Source organism: Furipterus horrens, unplaced genomic scaffold, assembly GCF_987537825.1.
Source record: "Furipterus horrens unplaced genomic scaffold, mFurHor1.1.pri manual_scaffold_9, whole genome shotgun sequence".
Taxonomy (NCBI): domain Eukaryota; kingdom Metazoa; phylum Chordata; class Mammalia; order Chiroptera; family Furipteridae; genus Furipterus; species Furipterus horrens.
This window is the reverse complement of record NW_028327179.1, coordinates 25711570-25722398: the sequence shown is the minus strand read 5'-3', so window position 1 is coordinate 25722398 and position 10829 is coordinate 25711570. Positions and strand designations below refer to the sequence as shown.

Below are 10829 nucleotides of genomic sequence, written 5' to 3'. Positions count from 1 at the left end.
TCTTGAGCAACTGTAATCTATTGAGGAAGTGCTTTTGAGAAACTAAAGGAAGCAGGCAGGGCAGCGAAGGAGCTGGACAATGATGTAGCTTCAGGAGAAGTCCGGTCTGACCCCATAGGAAGTCTGGAAGCGTAAATTGAACTTCACAGGTTGGGTCAACCAGAGGCAAGGGGGCTGGGCTGTCACCCTGCCATGTCAATCAGTCATTGACCTATAGGTCTCCTCGGTCATTTCAGGCAAGATGGCTTTTATCAGCCAAGAGCCAACCTTCAGAAAGTGCAGCTGTGAACTCTGAGCAATTAACACCTACAGCATCTGGGGATCCTACACCAGCCTAGCAAATGAATTTGAGCAAAAACTGTACCCACTTGACAGGCCTGTTATACTCATCTCATAAGTCTTTGCCATCATAACTGTTATATTATTGTTATAATCACTATTTTTGCTGAGGAAGCCTACATACAAGTCAGAACTATCTTTGAGTTCCAAACTTGGCCATACCTAGAACAATCTCATAAAGATAGCAAGAAACTGAGAATTCAGAAAAGTTGTAATTTATTTTTATCCCAGTAAATTACAGATAGCTGATCATGGCCTACAGGAAATTCATATAAAACAAGGAATATGTAACAGTTCTTCTTCTAAAACACTTTATTCCTATTCTACTATTGTTATTACAAAGAATTATTCTAAGAAAACAAATAAATTAAAAGCTAATCTGGGTAGAATCCCCAGAAAGAGTGCTAAATGAAATAGAGGGGAGCGAACTATCAGATATGGAATTCAAAACATGGATTATGGAGAAGCTGAATGAGCTCAGCAGAAACTTCAAAGAACTCCAGAAAAACTACAAGGAACTCACAGAAAATTACGTGAGCATGAAAAAGGACATAGAAGCTATCAATAAGAGCCAGGAGGAAATGAAAAATACGATCTCTGAATTGAAGAACACAGTAGAAGGAATTAAAAGCAGGCTAGAGGAAGCAGAAGATCGGATCAGCGAGCTGGAGGACAACCTACACAAAAACTCCCAGACAATGCAACAAAATGAAAAAAGACTGAACAAGACTGAAGAGGTTCTAAGACAGCTGCAGGACAACATGAAACGTAATAATATCCGTATCATAGGAATTCCAGAAGGAGAAGAAGAAGAGCAAGGGATAGAAAACCTCTTTGAAAAACTAATGACAGAAAACTTTCCTAACATGACGAGAGAAAGAGTCACGCAAGTCCAGGAAGCACAGAGGGTCCCAATGAAGATGAACCCCAACAGGCCCACTTCAAGACACATCATAATTAAAATGCCAACATTCAAAGACAAAGAGAGAATCCTAAAAGCAGCAAGAGAGAAACAACTAATAACATACAAGGGAGCTCCAATAAGGCTATCATCAGATTTCTCAGCAGAAACACTACAAGCCAGAAGGGAATGGCAAAAAATATTCCAAGCAATGAAAAACAAAGGCCTACAACCAAGAATACTCTACCCAGCAAGGCTTTCATTCAAAATGGAAGGTGAAATAAGGAGTTTCCAAGACAAAAGAAGGCTAAAAGAATACATCTCCACCAAACCAGCATTGCAAGAGATGCTAAAGGGTCTGCTTTAAGAAGATGAAGAAACAGAGAGACAGAGAGGAACACGAGTACAAAGGGGGAAAATGACAATGAATAAGTACTGAAAGAAAGAAGGAACTTCTACCATTTGCAACAACATGATTGGAACTAGAGAGAATTATGCTTAGCGAAATAAGCCAGGCAACAAAAGAAAATTACCTTATGCTGTCACCTGTTACAGGAAACTAATGAACAACACAAACAAATGAGCAAAATTGAACCAGAGGTATGTAAACAAGGAATAAACTAACAGTAACAAAGGGGGAGATGGGAGGGAGAGAAGGGGTAAGAAGGGGAAGGGTCTAGTCAAAGAACATGTATGAATGACCCATGGACATGGACAACTGGGTGGGGACTGACTGTGGGGGGGGGGCAGGGTGCAGGGAAGCAAGAGGGGGAAAAAAAGTGAGACAACTGTAGTGGAAAAACAAACAAACAGAAAATTCTTTAGTGGGGGGGGAATAAAAATATAAAGAATAGAAATGCAAGTTCAGTGAATATTAGAAGGACAAGGATTTTCCTTCCGATAAGACAGTCCTACAGATTTAGAGACTTGTATGTGGGTTATGTTACATAAATTAACATGTGTTTTCTGTTTTCAAAGGGCATAAGCCTACAATCTCATTACCTGAGTGATTATCTGTATGCATAGGCCTCACTTAATCCTGTCTGCATTGCTGCCTCCTGAGACTCAATGGTTTGGCTGAACTAAGTGGCTGGGTTGGTGAAGAACGGGGTGGTCTGTGGGCTTCACTTTAAAACTGGTTTCTCTTTTCTATCCTAATGGCTTGGACAGAAAAAGCCCAGAGGCCTGAGATGGGGGAAACCTAAAATATTTCCCTCAGTCCAAAATAAGTATAATGGGCAAAAGGGTTTTGGACAGGTGAGATGTACCTGGCACACCTTCCTCCAAAGAAGCCCTTCTTTTCCCTAATGTGGGACATTGAAAAATTAATACCTGTCTTTTGTCATCTAGTGGTTACGGATTAAATGATGTCCTTTAACCCTGTTGCCCCCAGAATACAACAAGGATGCCAGCCTGTCAAACCAAGCATGCCGTTGTCCAGAGACAGCCAACCAACCTGGAGTCTGCACGATCCTTCCCCTTGTGGGAAGGCCACCCTCCCCTCCACATCCCCACTCTTATTAGGGATTTCTTGACCCACGGGTAGGTAGGACGACGACCATGTCCAGCTTGAAGCAGCTAGAGGAGCTCGAGACCTTCATCCATTGTCCTTTATAAGATTGTAAAGGGTCTTAAGTCTGAGAGGGAGGAATTGTTATTTTTTATTGTTAAAATATTTAACTAATTAATTAATTAATTTTAAAAAAGAAGAAGAAGAATATATGAAGGGGTGAGGCGGGAGAGCTTGTATGTACGACCCATGGGCATGGACTTGGAGAGGGGATTGTTGGGGAAGGGGGTTGCTGGGCGGAGGGGAGCAAAGGGGAAAAAAAAAATTGGAACTATTGTAACAATATAATCAATAAAATATACTTAAAAAAAAAAAGCTAATCTGTGCTTCAAGACTCATAACTTGTGATGACAAAATAATGATTTATCTCAGCAGTTAGAATTCAGTAAAATTCATCTTTATTTCATAGGAGCTAGTCCAGAATTGCAATCCTGAATGCAAACTACAGTGCATTAGATGGCATTTTACTGAAAAATAGTTGTATTATTAAAATCCAAAGGTTTAGATAGTTATTCAATTCCTTTTATCCCTGTCTTTCTTCTGAAAGCTTTCAAACACTCACTAATGACTGTTTCCAATGTTTTCATATCCAAATACTCAGGAGCATTTTCCTCTGTTTTGCCAGATTTTTAAAGCTTAAATAAATAGACATTGGGAATTTTATTTCTCATCTAACATTTTGTTTTATCCTGCAGAGGACACAAGAGCAATAATTGGCCAGATTTAATAAACTCAAACTGGGGGTGAGCACATTCGTAGTCAATTTTGATATTACATTAGTGCCTTGGGCAATATTGTAGACATATTATAACAGCACATACCACACATAAGTGAATGAATCAACAGCTTAACCTGGGACCTACGCTATCAATGAGTAGAAAAATTGTCTCTATACCTTAAACCTCCCAAGTGTGCTAGAATCAGAGAGAGCTTTACCTTGAGATAATGAAGGCTGAATTTCAGTGCCCTTCCCTTCCTTACTCCTATCTCATCCAAAGCCTGAGACAGGACCTACAGTGTTTGCACACATCCATCTACTGTCTAAATTTTGCAGAAACAGTCATGTAAGATTTCTTTTTCTTACAGAGGATCTCAAAAATTTAAATTTCATCTCCTACCGAACTGATTCTGCCATTACACATTAGCAAGACCCTGTTTTTCTACCTAAGTGACCAGGTTGGGAGGTGATGAATGGAACTGATTTTTTCGTCACCTGAGACCCAATATCTTTGGAGGCAGAAGATTCATCAGTTCATCATTTCATCAGCTCTATGGCTAAAATCTTTACTTAGCAATGCTTAACATGATTATTCCCACTACATCTAATGGAAATACCCCGCAAGGCACTAGCATGTGCAAACTTCATGGTCTCTTGTGGTTTCCTGCCCTACTTGACACATGTTCTCAAATGACCGTCAGATAAGAGGCTCTGAAGCATTTCTCTGAGGATACAAGATTGTCTCTTTATTAATGTGTCTGCAGCACCTGAGTCGGCACATTCCATTTAAAATTAAAAGGCCACCACATTTCTGATCCAATCATAAGGCTGCCAATTAAGGTATCATTTGTCTTTGCACAAAAGTCATTTGGGGCTGTTTTCCTTCTCTCCCCAGGCTCTCATTTCCTGTAAATTTCCAGCAGGCAGTATGGAACAGCTGCCCAACCTATTTGAAAATCATCCAGCACAGGTTCATTTGCAAATGGACACTAAATAAATACTCGGTTGTGGTATGTGACGATTTGGGAAAGATTTTCATTAAAGGTGTTTGATGGGAATCACTTCTGAGCCAGGTGCCTTTCCTAGCATCATAACTGAACCACTTCCACAGCTACTAGATATGGAAATTCCTACTACCTACCCCAGCTCTGTGAAGTATATAATGCCTCTGAAACCTGAATCCACTTATAGCACCAAAAAATACACTTTAATGTATGAAAAGAGCTAAAAATGATTTCTTCTCTTCCACCTGGGAAACAGAAATCCTAATTTTGTTCAAAGGAGATCACTCACCCCTGCACACTCCTCAGTTTCCACATTAAATTCTGCTTCTGGCTAGATCTCTCCATTTAATATTTTCAACAAAATATATTTCCAGTATGTTAAATCAAGGAAACATACACTGAGACTTAGAACAATAAAATGACTTTAAAACAGTTGTCCTTCACAGTCGGGTAATGCTTGTTTTTGGAAAGAATAATGCCACGTACTTTCTTTGCTTCCTTCCTATCTTGACTTAACAGGCCTGAAGCTCCCAAATAAATTTTTTCTGCCCTATCTCTGCTCCCTGGGGAAAGCTTGGATTTCATTCTGAGGTCTTCTAGTAGAGGCAACATAATTTTATAAAATCAAAGGAGGAAAAACTTGAATCCCTGCCCTCTTTTGTTCTCCCCTTTCTTCCAGTGGGTAAGGGCAGAGGTCTGGGTCTCTCTGCTTACACACTCCAAAGGAGGCCTCCCAGGCTCCTCTCTCCCATCTTCCCTTCAAAGATTTCAGGCCCCTGGAAGCAGCTGTCTCCAGTTCACAGGCCTTATTGTCAGGATTTGGATGTTCAAATCAAAGTTACACATTAGGAAAAAAAAAAAAAGCAAATCTGGTCACCAGTTGTTCATCGTTGTTAAATGTGATGATCAAAAATAGTAGATTCAATAATGAATAAGACTTCCCGCCAAGATGGAGGCGTAGACAGACACACTGCATCTCCCTCTACAACTAAGAAGGAATACAACTACCTCAAAACTAGAAACAGCCAGAAGTTCCAGAAAATCAAACTGCATGGAAGTCCAGCAAACGAGAATATGAAGAACAAATGCTCATCCAGACAGGAGGAACTAAGGAGCAAATTCAAGATCTGTGCCAATGTGTTTTGTGGAGCTGGGCAAGAATGTGCAGCCACAGAGAAGGGAGAGCCCACCTGCCTCTGCATCAAGCAATGCAAACCTCACAAGAGGCCTGTGTGTGGCAGCAACAGCAAGACCTACCTCAACCACTGTGAGCTGCATCGAGATGCCTGCCTCACTGGATCCAAAATCCAGGTTGACTATGATGGACACTGCAAAGAGAAGAAATCTGTAAGTCCATCTGCCAGCCCCGTTGTTTGCTATCAGTCCAACCGCGATGAGCTCCGGCGTCGCATTGCATCCAGTGGCTGGAAGCAGAGATCATTCCAGATGGCTGGTTCTCCAAAGGTAGCAACTACAGTGAAATCCTGGACAAGTACTTTAAGAACTTTGATAATGGAGACTCTCGCTTGGACTCCAGTGAATTCCTGAAATTTGTGGAGCAGAATGAAACCGCCATCAACATCACCACCTACGCAGACCAGGAGAACAACAAGCGGCTAAGAGGACTCTGTGTCGATGCTCTCATTGAACTGTCTGATGAAAATGCTGGCTGGAAACTCAGCTTCCAAGAGTTCCTCAAGTGCCTCAACCCGTCCTTCAACCCTCCAGAGAAGAAGTGTGCCCTGGACGATGAAATGTATGCAGGCGGAGCTGAGACTGAGGTGGACTGTAACCGCTGCGTCTGTGCCTGTGGGAACTGGGTCTGCACGGCCGTGACCTGTGACGGGAAGAATCAGAAGGGGGCCAAGACCCAGACAGAGGAGGAGATGACCAGATATGTCCAGGAGCTCCAAAAGCACCAGGAAACAGCTGAAAAGGCCAAGAGAGTGAGCACCAAAGAGATCTAGTGAGGAGGCATCTGGGAACAGTGTCCAGAGCCCAGCACCTTCTCCACTTCAGCGCTGAATCCATCATACACGAGAGTCTGCTACAATCGCCAAAGCACCAGTATTTGCTTGTATAGCAACAAGTTTTATTTTGTCTATTTGTTTGGCAATAAAGGAAATGGGTGGCTGGCAAAAAAAAAAAAAAAAAAAAGTAGATTCACTGCCTATTGTAACAATATAAAAATAGGAAACTAAGGGATTTCTTTTTGGTCATATGTCCAGCTGACCTAAAATGCGGTGAATTAATTTTAGTAATCAGGCTTTTTATTTATAGTAATCATCTGTGCTAGTTAAGTCATGAAGCTGACTCTTCTACACGTTTGGGCCCTCAGGAAGGGCAGGCACATGTCAGTACTTCCACAGCTCAGCACAGATACATTTCCAAGGCAAGTTCCAGTTTAGCGTTATAATCCATTCCATTTACTGCTTGCAGAATGGCTGTCTGATTCACGCTCTATCTGCAAATCCAGAGACTCAAAAGAAATAGCAGCCTCTACCCAAGGACTCAGAGCTCTGGACAATGATACACACAGCCAATAGCACACTGAGGATGAGCAGTCACAGACACCGTCTGGAAGACAGCAACACAGAACCACTCAGTGGTCCTTCATCCTACAATGCTGAGAGAACCAAGTTGCACATCTTCCCAAAGCTGCCAAACCCACATTAACTCTCAACCCATGGCAGTTCCAACAGAGAAAAGCCCAAGAGGAATCAAATATTTGAGGATTTTGAGGTGGAACTGGTGCAGATATACAGAATATCCTCTATTCCAGATTTAATTTTGAGCTAACAGAGCCACTGAAATGTCAACATGGGTAAGAGGGCTGGTTAGTTACCAATATCTCTTTGCCAAGAAGCCCAAAATATTATCACTGGTTATATTATCTATACAGGACAATATTTATACTATAACTTACCAATTAAATATGTAGATATTTGAATAGCGTTTTTTCATATGCAGAGAGTCAGTGTCAAATAACAATAATTGTGATAATAATAACCAGCATATACTGAGCACTTGGAGTGTGATGTGACCTGGCTTAAGGACTGTGTACATTATTTCATTTGACCCTCCTGTAAGGTACCAGCTGTACTATTGACCTTGCAGTTAAAATATTGAGTTTGTATCCCTGTTCTTCCACTTATATAGGGTGTGACCCTGTATAAGTTTGTGTGACTTTGTGCAAGTCTCTTCATCTCTTAGCCTGTTTCCCCATATGAAAATTAAGAACCTCATTACCTGTCTTCCATACTCCATAGGATTATTGTGAGGATCACAGACAATGGATGGGAAAGCTCTCTATAAACTAATAAACTCACAGGTAAAATTATTTTGTTATCTACAGGATAAGGTGTTTTTTGTTTTTTGTTTTATTCAACTATAGTTGACATACAACATTATGTTAGATTTCGGGAAGTCGACATTTATATATGTTATGAAGTGAGGATAAAATATTAATATTTATGTAACTACTTGTAGTCACTGGCTATCTTTTGAAAACAAAAGTTTTAAATGCATCAGTGTTTGCTTGAAAATGGCAGCTTTCCTGTTAGTATATGTGTCATGAACCTCTTTTAACATGCCCCATCAAAATGGAGAGAGCACATAATCTAGATAATAATACCTGTTAAGATTCCATGAAGTGTGTACAAGCTTTTACAAAAGCCAAGGAGGTTGCCCTGGCCGGTGCAGCTCCGTTGGTTGCAGCATCATCCCGTAACTGAAAGGTTGTCATTTCCATCCCCAGTCAGGGCACATGCCTAAGTTGTGGGTTTGATGATCCCCAGTTCAAGCATGCATGGGAGGCAACCAATTGAAGTTTCTCTCTCCCCCTTCCTTTCCTTCTAAAAGCAATGGAAAACTGCCCTTGGGTGAGGGTAAAAAAATAATAATAATAGAAAATACAGCCAAGCAAGATTTGTGAAAGCTGCATGTGGTGAAATTATCAATTCCATCCAGGCTTTATTTTAATAAGTTGCTTTAAAGATTTTTTTTATTATATCCTACAGCTATTTAAAAGGTGTTTTAATAAACACTTGTCTTTTATAGCTGCCAATCTTTTTCAACTCCCTATGTCCCACAGAAGTTATCACATCAACATGCCATATCTTAGAAGTCTTCATTAACTAAGGCTAATTATTTGAGACCTGGGTCTCTCTTTCCACTTCATGTTCATAATCAATGATTCTGCAGAGAGTTGCTTCATGGTATGGGGTTTTGTGGGCTGGAGTTTTTTCTCCCGTTTTGGGTCACACTAGGGCTACTTCCGTGCAATTCAATTAGAACCTTATAATAGTTCTTTGTAAATTTCATTACTTCAAAAACAAACAGTAAGATCTTGAAAGGAACCTACAACAGCTAGAGAGAGTTTATTAACACTTTGTCAGAAAATGTTTTTTGTCTTAAGCACATCAATCACACCCTGTTCAATTGGTAAGCCCCTCTACTGTCAATGTGAAGAACACAGACTTCTTTCATGTCCTCAAAAAATGTTAAAAACACTCCAGTTCTTCTGTAACACTATTGGGGAAATTTTCCTACTTTCAACTTTAAAAAAGAAGTCACTTTTCATTTGGCATAACAATTATCTAGGGACCATAAAAAAATAGCAAATCTGGTCACCAGTTGTTCATTGTTGTTAAGTGTGATAATCAAAAATAGTAGATTTACTGCCTATTATAACAATATAAAATAGGAAATTAGGGGGGACAAAAAGATTATTTTAGAGTAAAGAACTGAGAGAGAAAGAAAATTCTGTAATTTTAACAAGATTTAAATCTCATTTGCCATATTCTTTAACAGAAAGGGAAGGGAGGTCAGCTCAGCAAATCAACACAATTATGAGCATATAATAAAAACACACACATGGGAAGCAAGCTTATCAAAATTAGGTAATATCAGCAGTTAAAGTTTAACCCTGCATTCAACAGCCTGCCATTTACTGTTTTTGATTATGTACGAAAAGATAAATAAAGACAGCAACTTTATTTAAGAAATAACTAAATTTTAAGATACAACTTTAAATAAACCAAATAACAACAGCAAATAAAAGACAAACCAAAACAAACAAAATACACATGCACACACCTACACAAAACTTCTCTTTTACCAATATCCAACAAGATCTTTTATTGTCCTCAAACTGTAGTGAGCTAATTCCTCCTGAAATCCCTGCAATTGACTATAAATACTCAGAAGGAGTAAAACATTAAGAAGACTGAATAACAGCACCCTCAGGGTAGACATGATAATCTGTGTGGACAAGAAAAGAGGTTGATAAGGAAATCAGACATAATGGAGGGATTGTGAACTGAATACAGTCACAATCAGACAGTATTGGGATGGGGGAATGACAAGCAGTGCTAAGGGGACTTTGAATAACTATTTTTTACCAAATTAAATGCATCATTTACAGTAGCCAGAATTGGCTATGTACTTATTAATATACTCTTGTATGTACTCATTTGTGTCTTTGTTTCTGCTTTCTGTCTCTCTTTTTTAAATCCTTGACCAAGGACATGGTAACTGACTTTAGAGAGAGGGAAAAGGAGAGAGAGATGGAGAGAAACATCAATGTGAGAGAAAAATATTGATAGATCTCCACTAGCACACACCAAGCCAGGGACTGGACCCACAACCTAGGTAATGTGCCCTGATCAGGAATGAAACCCGCGACCTTCAGTTTACAGGACTACGCTTCACCCAACTGAGCTACACCAGCTCTCTCCTTTCTCTTCTTAAATTGTAAGCTACTAAAAGACAGAAACACAGCGACTGTTTCCATTATAACAAAATCTTTTATGGCACCTGGTTCAGCACTATAAAGTGCATTAAATTTCTTTGACAAACTGACTGGCTTACCAGTAGGGCAAAAATTTTATTAGTATTTACACAGCAATAAAATCAGTAACAATCATGTCAATTTCTAGTCACTTTATGTACAGCCTCCACATCAGAGAGGCATCACTTTTACTAGCTGAAGAGTATTGTTTCTGCTTTCCTCAGAGTCATGCAAATAATAAATGATTACACGATGACTTTCTCTTTAATATTTTCTCACAATAAATATTTAGGTAATGCTTTATAGTTTACAAAGTGTTGTTTGGGGATATTATCCTATTTAATCTTGCTTATCTCAGAATGTTTTGTTGAGCTTTCCTTAACTTTTCTAGTAACTTCTTTGTCTGTATCTCCACTCTACTTTAACCTTCAAAGTGGCAAGGAATTTGATTGAGGAAAAAAAATTCACTTATATCTACAATCAGTGAATTATGATTTATAGTTTAG

The 10829-nt window shown here is 39.5% G+C and overlaps 1 pseudogene; it reads left to right on the top strand.

The window, feature by feature from the left end:
• Nucleotides 1–5606: 5606 nt before the first annotated feature.
• LOC150001472 (follistatin-related protein 1 pseudogene) lies at nucleotides 5607–6627 on the top strand (annotated as a pseudogene).
• The last annotated feature ends 4202 nt before the right edge of the window (nucleotides 6628–10829 follow it).